Source organism: Pelobates fuscus, chromosome 11 (assembly GCF_036172605.1).
Source record: "Pelobates fuscus isolate aPelFus1 chromosome 11, aPelFus1.pri, whole genome shotgun sequence".
NCBI lineage: Eukaryota > Metazoa > Chordata > Amphibia > Anura > Pelobatidae > Pelobates > Pelobates fuscus.
In genome coordinates, this window is record NC_086327.1 from 119,168,309 (window position 1) to 119,180,989 (window position 12,681).

The following is a 12,681-nucleotide window of genomic DNA, read 5'->3' on the forward strand; positions in this document are numbered from 1 at the left end:
ACATAATTGTATAATTAGTTTGTCATGAAGGATTTTTTTGTATTGGCTCTTACAGAGTTAAAAACACACTTAGATATATATAAGGCTAATTAAGTCTTTAATTTTTGTAAAATAGTAATAGTGCAAGACAGCATAGTATAGAGAGCATTGATAATGAACATGTGTCTTCTCATTTCATGCCATGCCTATTTGCTGGACATGGTTTTATATTATATAAGTCGGTACTCTGGCTAATGGTTGTAATATTTTACTACAGCTGAGCTTTTCTGAGTCCCTGCTTTTCTGAGTGATCTGCATCATTTGCATGAGAAATCCATGAAATATGCTCACTTTTGATGCTTATTTTGTAACATGGGAAAAACAAAATCACCTAACTATAATTAGTACACTGCATTGGTAAAGCCCATACTGAACTTTTGCATTGCCTTTTCCAGGATCTGTCAGTTTAACCACTGACTCGAAATCATGTAGCATGTTATATTGTTATAGTTTGGTTAAAATCCCTATAACGTCCCAATAAAAGAAACTTTTAAAACAAACTTTTTATAACAAAAATAAAGATGCATGTAAAGATAAGAAATTATGAAACTGAGATCAGTTAGATACATATATAGATGTCCTATAAGCTAAACCAACCGTGAAACCACATATTCGCTGTTTTGTAGTAACAACTATCTCATTCCACTGCAAGCTTAAAGGAACACTATAGTCACCTAAATTACTTTAGCTAAATAAAGCAGTTTTAGTGTATAGATCATTCCCCTGCAATTTCACTGCTCAATTCACTGTCATTTAGGAGTTAAATCACTTTGTTTCTGTTTATGCAGCCCTAGCCACACCTCCCCTGGCTATGATTGACAGAGTCTGCATGAAAAAAAAAAATGGTTTAACTTTCAAACAGATGTAATTTACCTTAAAGGGAAACTCCAGTGCCAGAAAAACGATCCGTTTTTCTGGCACTGGAGGGTCCCTCTCCCTCCCACCCCCCAATCCCCGGTTACTGAAGGGGTGAAAACCCCTTCAGTGACTTACCTGGGACAGCGGTGATGTCCCTCGCCGCTGTCTCCGCCTCCGCGACGCTCCTCCTTGTGATTGTGATTACATCGGCCGGTGGGCGAGACTTATCTCGCCCACCGGCCGAGGAGACCTAATGCGCATGCGCGGAAATGCCGTGCATGCGCATTACGTCTCCCCATAGGAAAGCATTGAAAAATCATTTCAATGCTTTCCTATGGGGTTTTGAGCGACGCTGGAGGTCCTCACACAGCGTGAGGACGTCCAGCGACGCTCTAGCACAGGTTTCCTGTGCTAGAACCCAGGAAGTGACCTCTAGTGGCTGTCTAATAGACAGCCACTAGAGGTGGAGTTAACCCTACAAAGTAATTATTGCAGTTTATGAAAAACTGCAATAATTACACTTGCAGGGTTAAGGGTAGTGTGAGTTGGCACCCAGACCACTCCAATGAGCAGAAGTGGTCTGGGTGCCTGGAGTGTCCCTTTAAATAATTGTATCTCAATCTCTACATTGAACTTTAATCACATACAGGAGGCTTTTGCAGGGTCTAGCAAGCTATTAACATAGCAGGGGATAAGAAAATCATATTTAAACAGAACTTAATAAAGAAAGCCTAAATAGGGCTCTCTTTACAGGAAGTGTTTATGGAAGGCTGTGCAAGTCACATGCAGGGAGGTGTGACTAGGGTTAATAAACATAGGGATTTAACTCCTAAATGGCATTGAGGATTGAGCAGTGAGGCTGCAGGGGCATGTTCACCAAAACTGCTTCATTAAGCTAAAGTTGTTCAGGTGACTATAGTGTCCCTTTAAATTATCAGGATCAGATAAAAAAAATAATTAATCTTTGTAAGTCTACTAAAAACACTAGGAAACACAAGTATATAGTAAAAAAATAAAAAATAAAAACACAGCCATCATCTTATACATTTCACCCCCTCCTGGGCTAAATCATAGATGATCTATGAGTACCCTCCGCAGCGCGCAACGCGTAAGATAATTGCTGATTCTTTTTTTCTTACTATGACTTTATTCTTGTGTTTTCTGATATTTTTCAGACCAATGAGTTGTGCATATGTTATTTGCTACTATTTGGGCTTGTTTTGGAATGGGTTAGTTGTTATAATGTATTTTGTTTTATTGGCAGCTTGCAACGCCATTGTTTTCTTTACGTGCACTTTCTCAATATTTGCCTCTTATATTTATCTACTATAGCCACAACATAACACCTAGTAGCTCATTCTAATTGTTTTTGTTTTTGTATATTGTTCCATAAAGCTAGTTTCCTAATCAATGTCTAATCTATATGTGTGTCATGTGCTTATCATATGATCATTTTGTGTCATATGCGCCAAATTGTGTTAATCGATTCCTTTTCATTGACTATTTATTGGCATATACCCTGAGTGATAATATCTTGACAAAGCCTAAATTATATGCTACACTATAAATAAACAATACTTCACACATTGGAAGAGTGTTGGTCCATTATTGTCCTTGTACTAAATAGCACATTGCATAAAAAACCCACACAATTAAAATGGGAATTAGTATTTCCCAGAATTTGTAATATTATGTTTACCTGTTCCTATACTTATCAAATATGTATTTGTGAGGTATAAAAAATAAAATGAAAATAGAAATCCACACCTCCTTCTGTGGCAACGGGACACCTCCATCTTGGCCCTCTGTTAACCATTGGTATAAGCTCTGTCCTTAGCACCTGGCAGTCAGCATAGAGAGAAAAGGAATGGAACAATGTTTCTATTTGTTCTTTGTATTTGCAAATTAACTGATGTAATTTGCAAAATCAGTAAAGGACCACTATAGTGCCTAGAAAACAAACTCGTTTTCCTGGCACTATAGGGACTTTGGGTCCCCCCCCCCCCCACCCTCAGGGTCCCACTCCCGCCGGGCTGAGGGGGGAGGAAGGGGCTAAACACTTACCTTTCTCCAGCACCGGGCTCCCTCAACGCTGGGGACTCTCATCCCTCTTCGGCTGAATGCGCATTCATTCAGTCCATGGGAAAGTATTTCTCAATGCTTTCCTATGGACGCTGGCGTCTTCTCACTGTGAAAATCACAGGGAGAAGTGCGAAAGCGCCTCTAGTGGCTGGGGGGCCCTGAGGGTGAGGGGGACCTAAGGACCCTATAGAGCCAGGAAAACGAGTATGTTTTCCTGGCACTATAGTGGTCCTGTAACGTTTGCATGTTTGTTTGTTTTTTTACAATCTATACTGCTAAAGACCTCCAAATGATGCAGCATGTTTTTCCTTTGCTTAGAATTACTATAACTTGTCAACCAAGAACCATTGCAAAAGACCCAAGATAAATAAAGATCAATGTAAATATAAAAAAATAAACAAATGATGAACTTGAGATCCGTTACATTTACAGACGTCCTATAAGCTGTATCAGCTTTAAATTCATGTTAGTTGGTGGCATATTGTTTCATAACTTAGTTTCCTAGTCCATACATACTGTAAGTAACATTTTACTATGTGCCCAATGAAGATAAAATCTATGTCAACTTTGGGTGCAACCAAAAGGTAAAAAATTATATATTAAAAAGTAACGGAACCTGTCCCTCAAGGGCGCCGCCATTTTGATCCAGCAGGTCCTCTTTGGAGCCGACATTACTGCTGTACTCACGCACATGTTCGAGAGTACAGCATTGACGTCTATGGAGGATCCTGCAAGACCACAAATCTAACTAAATGAGCAATATGTCAACTTAGGGTTCAATCAAAATGCAAAAACACAATCTCATCAAAAAGTAACGGAACTAAAAATTAACTAAACAATATTCTCAGAAATTCAATCTACATTTGTTTGTGTTTCTTATATTTTTTAAACAATTCAATTATATTTTTATCCTTTTTAGGAATATATATATCTCGTACTATACTTCAGCGGATGTTGATGTAGAATGAGTTTAAGTTTCAGAGCAGGTGTGGAGAGCGGACGTTTAACATCTGTTCTGCACTTAATGTGCTGATCGTCCCTAAGTAACCATCTATTGATGAGGTGTCCAGACCGAGCGTTAGTAAGACAGTAAATCAGCCCATTGATCCCTGTTAAATCAATTGAGTTACAGAGCTGATCAGCACAATGGGCAATTAACAACCTCTCCGATCGGTTACGTTCATGTAACATCAAACGCCTCACTGGATAAATCCAATAGACAGATTGATCGGCGAGGTACCATTATGTAGACGCTTTATTAATGTATATAAAACATGTAGACAGGTGACATTCACCATTAGCTTTATTCACAACGTGAAAGATTAATAGCAACAAATTTTCGTTACGTGTTATAGGTTGCTACACATGCTGAGAAATATACTTTCTTAAAGTCGAAACGGCTATGAACTGTCTGTGCAAACTATATTGAACCGAGGTTCTCAAACTAAACCTTAAAGATAACTACGGATTTATCTATATTGAACATCCCTAGTGAGAGAGGTTGTGTTATTCTGAGGATTCTGTGAGATTATCCAACTCTAGAGGTCTTAAGGGATTCTTATCATATTAAGTTAAATCAACAAACTTCACGTAGATCTTTTGGTCCAAGTAGATCCTCTGTGCAAGGCCTCTTTGTATTCTTGGATAACTGATTTATACATTGCCAAATACTTGTAATCTTTCTTTAAGATAGTCTCCATTTTTTTCTTTCCCATACTCTAACATTGGTGGCAGAAGTACCCAGCTTCCTGGCATCCGTGGGACTAGTGGATCACAATGAAGAAACACGTGTGACCCCCACAAGCACCTTGGACCCCACTAACATTGTGCCATTTACACCAAGAGCCCGAGGCTCGCAGGACTCCAATCACTGTCCAATCACTGTCCAATCAACCCTCAGTCAGCCTGAGCTCACAATTGTTCAAAGGCGTATTGCAGTTCTGGCGTTTCTACCTGAAATGCCATCTCACCCCCCCACCCCCCCAGCCCTTCCATGTGCCACATTCACGCCCCACAGGGTTAGTGTGGCATGGTTGGAGGGTTGAGTATGACAGAATTGGAGCAGTTAAGTGAGATAAGGTGAGTGTGGCAGGGTGATGGAGAAAGAGCGATGGAGAAAGAGCATGACAGAGTGATGGAGAAAGAGTGTGACAGGATTGGGGGGGTGAGTGTGGCATCTCATGAATTGTTATATCAGTTTTTGGTTAATGCTTTCTTTTGCTTTCCTTGTCTTTAAGATGTTAGATAACCATAAAACCTGATGTGCTGCCCACTGAATGGTTGGAGAGTGAGCTCACCCAGCTTACCCAGTTTATAGATATTTGGTGAAACCTTCCTCCCTCCCCTACAACCACCTTGGTGAGGAATATCTAAGCATAAGGCACTACTCCCTCACCCTAATCTCCGGAGTTCACTCACACATTTCATCACTCTTCCAGACAGGGCCGAATACAATGTCCCTAACCAGTGGCGTACACGCGACCCATGGGGCCCCGGTGCGAAAATTTATCCGGGGCCCCCCCCCCCCCGCGCTTACTCAGCGCGGGCCAGGGCCGCAACACTTGGCGGCGGGCACCTGGTCGCAGGGGTTGCAGGGCTGCGACCCCTGTATGTACACCAGTGCATACAGATGCACACACACTTAAAGGACCACTACAGACACCCAGAACACATCAGCTCAATGAAGTGGTCTGGGTGCCAGGTCCCTCTAGTTTTAACCCTGCAGCTGAAAACATAGCAGTTTCAGAAAAAACTGCTATGTTTCACTGAGGGTTAATCCAGCCTCTAGTGGCTGTCTCATTGACAGCCGCTAGAGGAGCTTCTGCGATTCTCACTGTGAAAATCACAGTGAGAAGACGCTGAACGTCCATAGGAAAGCATTGAGTAATGCTTTCCTATGGGCGGTTTGCATGCGCATTCGGAGCTGAGAGATCCCCAGCGCCAAGGGTGTCCGGCGCTGGAGAAAGGTAAGTGTTTAAGACATACACACACTCATGAACAGACGCATACACACTAGCTAACAGACACACACACTCAGTGACATACACACTCACTCACTTACAAAACACACACACACAGTAACACACTCACTGACACACTAACACACACACACTCTAACACTAACAGACACACACTCTAACACTAACACACACTCACTAAAACTAACAGACACACACACTCACTAACACTAACACACACACACTCTCTAACACACACACACTCTCTAACACACACACACTCTCGAACACACACACTCTCTAACACACTAACACACACTCTCTAACACACTAACACACACTCACTAACACACACACACTCACTAACACACACACTCACTAACACACTCACACACACACTCACTAACACACACACACTCACTAACACACACACACTAACACACTTACACACACACTCACTAACACACACTCACACACACACTCACTAACACACACACACTCACTAACACACACACTCACTAACACACACACTCACTAACACACACACACACTAACACACACACACACTAACACACACACTAACACTCACACACACTTTTTTTTTAAATGTAATCCCCCCAGCCTCCCTACCTTTAGAAGTGCTGAGGGGATTCCCTGGGGTCCAGTGGTGGTGGTGCTGCTGCTGGGCGGGTTATCTGGCTGGCGGGCGCGCGAGGGAGCACTTTCCCCTGAGTGCTCCTTCTTCAGCTCCCTCGCGCGCCGCGTACTGATACCGGAGCCGGAAGATGACGTCATCTTCCGGCTCCGGTATCAGTACGCGGCGCGCGAGGGAGCTGAAGAGGGAGCACTCAGGGGAAAGTGCTCCCTCGCGCGCCCGCCAGCCCGGTGATACCACGGCCAGCCTCTGGGGGCCCTGAGGTGGCCGGCTCCTGGGCCCCCCAGGGGAAGAGGCTGGCCACAGTGGGTACATACCGGGTCGCAGGGCGGCCGGGCCCCCTGGTGGGCCGGGCCCGGTCGCAGCCGCGACCCCTGCGACCCTGGTATGTACGCCACTGTCCCTAACCTGCCTCTCTTATGTCTAAAGTCCGTACATCAGGTTTCATGACTCATGCTCATTTAAAGTCGATGGTATGCTAAGATACCAATATTTTCATATACGAGTTAGCGAGCATTCACAATACTCCTCTTCTGGGGATACCTGGGAATTATTCCTACTCACTTATGTATTCATAGTGCACCATATAGCTCAGGTGAAGCTAGTTTGCATTTTTTTTTATGTTTAAAAAAATTGTGCGATGCAATTGTCATGTATGAAGCACTTGAGGTTTCAGCCTACTACATGCCTGCCCTATGCCTATAATTTTTCTACACTGCACTAAAAAAATAAAGAATTAAAACAAAAAAAAGACAGTCTCCAGTTTTTCCAAATGTTGTTCTTGTTGCCTGGATAAAGGTATTGGTTTTTGGGAAGATGTCATATGGGAGAATAGTTCATCGCTAAGGAGGCAGAATAGTCAATATTTGAAAGTTAACAAAAAAGTTAAAGTTTGTCAATATATGGTACATAATAGCGCATGTAACATTTTAGATACATCTTATGATATACGTTCAAGGGACACTAAAGTCACCAGACCAACTATAGCTTAATGTAGTTGTTCTGATGAGGATTATCATTACCTTCAGACATTTGCATGCAAACATTGCCTTTTTAACCCCTTAAGGACTGAGCCAAATGTACACGTTTTGATCAAAATAAAACGTAAACAAAACTTGGAATTTGCACCATATGTCTGTTCAACCGTATTTCACCTCTTTTATATTAAGTGCACCCACACTTATTATATATATCATTTTATTCAGGAGAAATAGGGCTTTCATATTTAGCTATAAAACATCATTTAATATGAATTAAATATAAAAAAATTGTGAGAAATTAAAAATGTTATTTTTTTAGGTCTACATGACATTTTAACTGTGAATGTCATAATACTGTTTGCTTTTACTGCAATAAAATACACATATTAGTATTTAGCGATGTCTCACATGTAAAACAGTACCCCCTATGTACAGGTTTTATGGTGTTTTGGGAAGTTACAGGGTCAAATATAACATGTTACATTTTTCTGTCTTTTCACATTGAAATTCGGGTTAATATTTGTTTGTGTGTGAAAAATGCAAAAACTAAATTGAATGCCAATTTTGGCCAGTGTTTGTAACTAAATGGCTACTAAAAAAGATTGGACATACCCCATTTGTAATACATTGGGTTGTCTACTTTTGCAAATGGTATGCCATCATGGGGGGAATTCTCATTCCTGGGCTACCATACAGTCTCAAAGGCAACGTAACCAATCTGGCGAATTTCAATGTGAAAAAATTGAAACACAAGCCTTATATTTGACTCTGTAACTTTTGAAAACACCATAAAACTTGTACATGAGGGCTACTGTTATACTCAGTAGACTTCGCTAAACACAAATGTTAGTGTTTCAGAACCGTAAAACGTATCACAACAATTACATTGACAGTGTAAGTGCCGTTTGTGTGTGAAAAACGCAAAAAAACTTCCCTTTCACTGATGATATCATTGTTGTAATACATTTTACTGTTTTGAAACACTAATATTTGTGTTTGGTGAAGTCTCCCGAGTAAAACAGTACCCCCAGTACCCCATGTACAGGTTTTATGGTGTCTTGGAAAGGTACAGGGTTAAATATAGTGCTAGCAAATTAAATTCTCTGGACTTTCTGCCTGGGTTATCAGGCAGGTGACGCAAAGTGTAATTAATAAAATTACTTTATGTAAAAATATTACATTAATATATATGTAGAATAAAAAAATATATCTAAATATATATATAAAAAAATTTTTCATTATTTTTATTTATATTTATATATTTATGTATATAGATATATATATTATTTTGCTCTAAGTGTATTTTGATATCAATATATATATTGATATCAAAATACAGTTAGAACGAAATTACATATATATATATATTTTATTTTATTTTTTTTTCATTTTTAACTTACTTATATATTTATTTATATTATATATCTAATATAAGCAAGTGCGCTGGACTTTGTATTTTGTATATTTTGGCCCCAGCAGCACCCTATATTGTATACATATTCAGGTGAGTGCAGCCCTCTTGGTTTCATTTATATATTTGGGAGTCCAGGCCAACTCCTTGGTTGTGCACCCCTCCCTGTCACAGGTGCCTCATTCCAGGACCCTATTTAGCCTTGACTTGCAGAGAGTCCCAGTAAGGAAGTATTTCCCAAGTAAGTGTATTAATCTCATACGAGCAAGCATTAGGCTGCTAGAGTAGGACCTGCCAAGAATAGGGAACATTGACATTGTCGCAGGCTTATGCAATATATGATCATATAATGTCACTAAACCCCCATTATTTTTTGCCTAGGTGAGGTGTTTTTAAATAAAACTATTACAATCTCTAAGATTTGATATAGTTGTTTAGTGAATAAGCAAATGCGCTGGATTGTGTATTTTGTATATTTTGGCCCCTGCAACACCCAGTTGAGTTTCATTTATATATATATAATTAATTTAATATCATTCTACGTGTATTTTGAGATATATATATATATATATAAAATTATATATATTAAAATACACTTAGACAGTGTAGTGTATGTGTAAGTGTATATATATATATATATATATATATATAATAAATACACAAGATCCAGCGCACTCTCCTATCTACTAAACAGCAACTTCAATGTCGACAGACTTTATTAGTCTGTAAAAGTTTTTTTTAAAAACACCTAATCTAGGCAAAAAAATGGGGATTTAGTTACATTATATGATCATACATTGCATAAGCCTGCCACAACGTCAATGTACCCCATCTTTGGCAGGTCCTACTCTCACAGTCTAATGTCTGCTCTTATGAGATTAACCACTTACTTGGGAAAAAATTCCATCTGAGGCTCTCTGCAGTACAAGGCTAAATAGGGACCTGAGATGAGGTACCTGTAACAGGGAGGGGTGCAGAACCAAGGAGTTGGCTAGACTCCCAAATATATATAGGAAACATGGGGGGATGGTTGCACTCACCTAAACATGCTTAAATGGGGTGCTGCTGGGGGCCATATTATACAATAAATACACAAGATCCAGCGCACTCTCCTATCTACTAAACAGCAACTTCAATGTCGACAGACTTTATTAGTCTGTAAAAGTTTTTTTTAAAAACACCTAATCTAGGCAAAAAAATGGGGATTTAGTTACATTATATGATCATACATTGCATAAGCCTGCCACAACGTCAATGTACCCCATCTTTGGCAGGTCCTACTCTCACAGTCTAATGTCTGCTCTTATGAGATTAACCACTTACTTGGGAAAAAATTGACGTTGTGGCAGGCTTATGCAATGTATGATCATATAATGTAACTAAATCCCCATTTTTTTGCCTAGATTAGGTGTTTTTAAAAAAAACTTTTACAGACTAATAAAGTCTGTCGACATTGAAGTTGCTGTTTAGTAGATAGGAGAGTGCGCTGGATCTTGTGTATTTATTGTATAATATGGCCCCCAGCAGCACCCCATTTAAGCATGTTTAGGTGAGTGCAACCATCCCCCCATGTTTCCTATATATATTTGGGAGTCTAGCCAACTCCTTGGTTCTGCACCCCTCCCTGTTACAGGTACCTCATCTCAGGTCCCTATTTAGCCTTGTACTGCAGAGAGCCTCAGATGGAATTTTTTCCCAAGTAAGTGGTTAATCTCATAAGAGCAGACATTAGACTGTGAGAGTAGGACCTGCCAAAGATGGGGTACATTGACGTTGTGGCAGGCTTATGCAATGTATGATCATATAATGTAACTAAATCCCCATTTTTTTGCCTAGATTAGGTGTTTTTAAAAAAAACTTTTACAGACTAATAAAGTCTGTCGACATTGAAGTTGCTGTTTAGTAGATAGGAGAGTGCGCTGGATCTTGTGTATTTATTGTATAATATGGCCCCCAGCAGCACCCCATTTAAGCATGTTTAGGTGAGTGCAACCATCCCCCCATGTTTCCTATATATATATATATATATATATATAAATATATATAATTTAATTGTAAACTGTTTTAAAACTTGTTTTCCCTTTATTTCAGGCAGCACGGGGACTACCTGTCATTCTATGCACTCCCCCTGCTGGCACTGCTATGGACGGCTATTTAGTCCATGTGATTGTGAGGTTCTCGCAAGGACCTCGCGATCACATGGCCTAGGACGGCCGGATCAGCAGCAGGGGGACTCCCTGGGATGCCAGGTAAGTCCCCCCCATCACGATCGCCAGCGTGGGATCGCCAGCGAGCAGGTAAGTCTCCTGGACGGCGTGGACGTGCTATGCTGCTCGCCAGCGTTTAGAGCCGGGTTCCCAAAGGACAGCATAGCACGCTCGCGTCCTTAAGAGATTAAAGAAAAGACAGTGTTTATATTGCCCCTAGGGACACCTCCAGCAGCCAACTGATGAATGGCCACTGGAGGTGTCCGTTGGGGGCAATGTAAACACTGCCTTTTCTCTGGGGCCGTGCTGCACAGTAGGCAGCACTTCCGTTCAGCATCTCCATGTGCTGCATGAAGTCAGTGTAATTTGATTAAGTTGTTATGGTGCCCTTAGTGTCCCCTTAAATTACTTTAACACAGATTAAAATCAGTTTTCTAACTATCCCTATTGGCTTCCACAGCAGGTGCTTCAATGGCATTTACTGGGGTGTTATTCAGTCCATTTTAATACTGAGTTTTATATTTTTCAAATGTCAAAACAACACTGTTCCTTTCTTTGTTTTTGAAAGTGTCCGACTTATGGGTGGGGGGGCATCTGAAAAAATGTTTACATCATAAAAACCTGTTGCCAAAAAAGTAACTCTTTAGAGACCATTCCTACTGTTTGATATATATCTTACTACAATATATTCTATTGGATACTATGTATCAATCACTAATTATTTTTCTCACCAGAGTTAATGCTTTTAATTAAAAAAATGGATTTGATCATATGGATCTACAACCATAACCTTAAACATAACATTTATTTGTTATAAGGCATTAATGCTAATTTAATGTTTCCCCAGCTAGATTGCAAAATCAATTTCAAATAGCTAAAGAGTAATAAAACAGACATAACATAATAAAACAGACCACACTGATTTCTACCACTGTCAAATGAAGTTAACAGTTATAAACTTCAAGCAGGCACTTGCTATATGTTAAATTATATGTGTATATCAATATATACTAACACTAGTTTATTCAATAAGTGGTAAGTCATGGTCCACATAGACGAGTCGGAAATTTAGCCTAAATTGTAAAATGCATTATTTTGTAATGAAAAGCCTTCTAATGGTTTTATCAAATTGTTTCTTGTATAATAACATTCTATGCAATGTATATATATAAAAATACATGTGGGTCCAGCACTCACTCTCCGGCCTTGTCCCTAACTGGGTGAAAAACGAAATATATACCAAGGTGCACTCATATGACTTTGTAGACAGTCTTAATAACTCCATTGTGAAATAATAAACAAAATATATATCAAAATATGTGACAAATAATTTAGTGTATTATTACACTATGAAGCTATTAAGACTATCTACAAAGTCCTGTGTATGGACCTTCCTTGTTTATATATATTGCCCCGAATTGCCCTGCTGCAGTCTGTAATGAATGCTGCCACCAGACTGATTTTCCTCTCTATTCGGTTCTCTCACATCTCA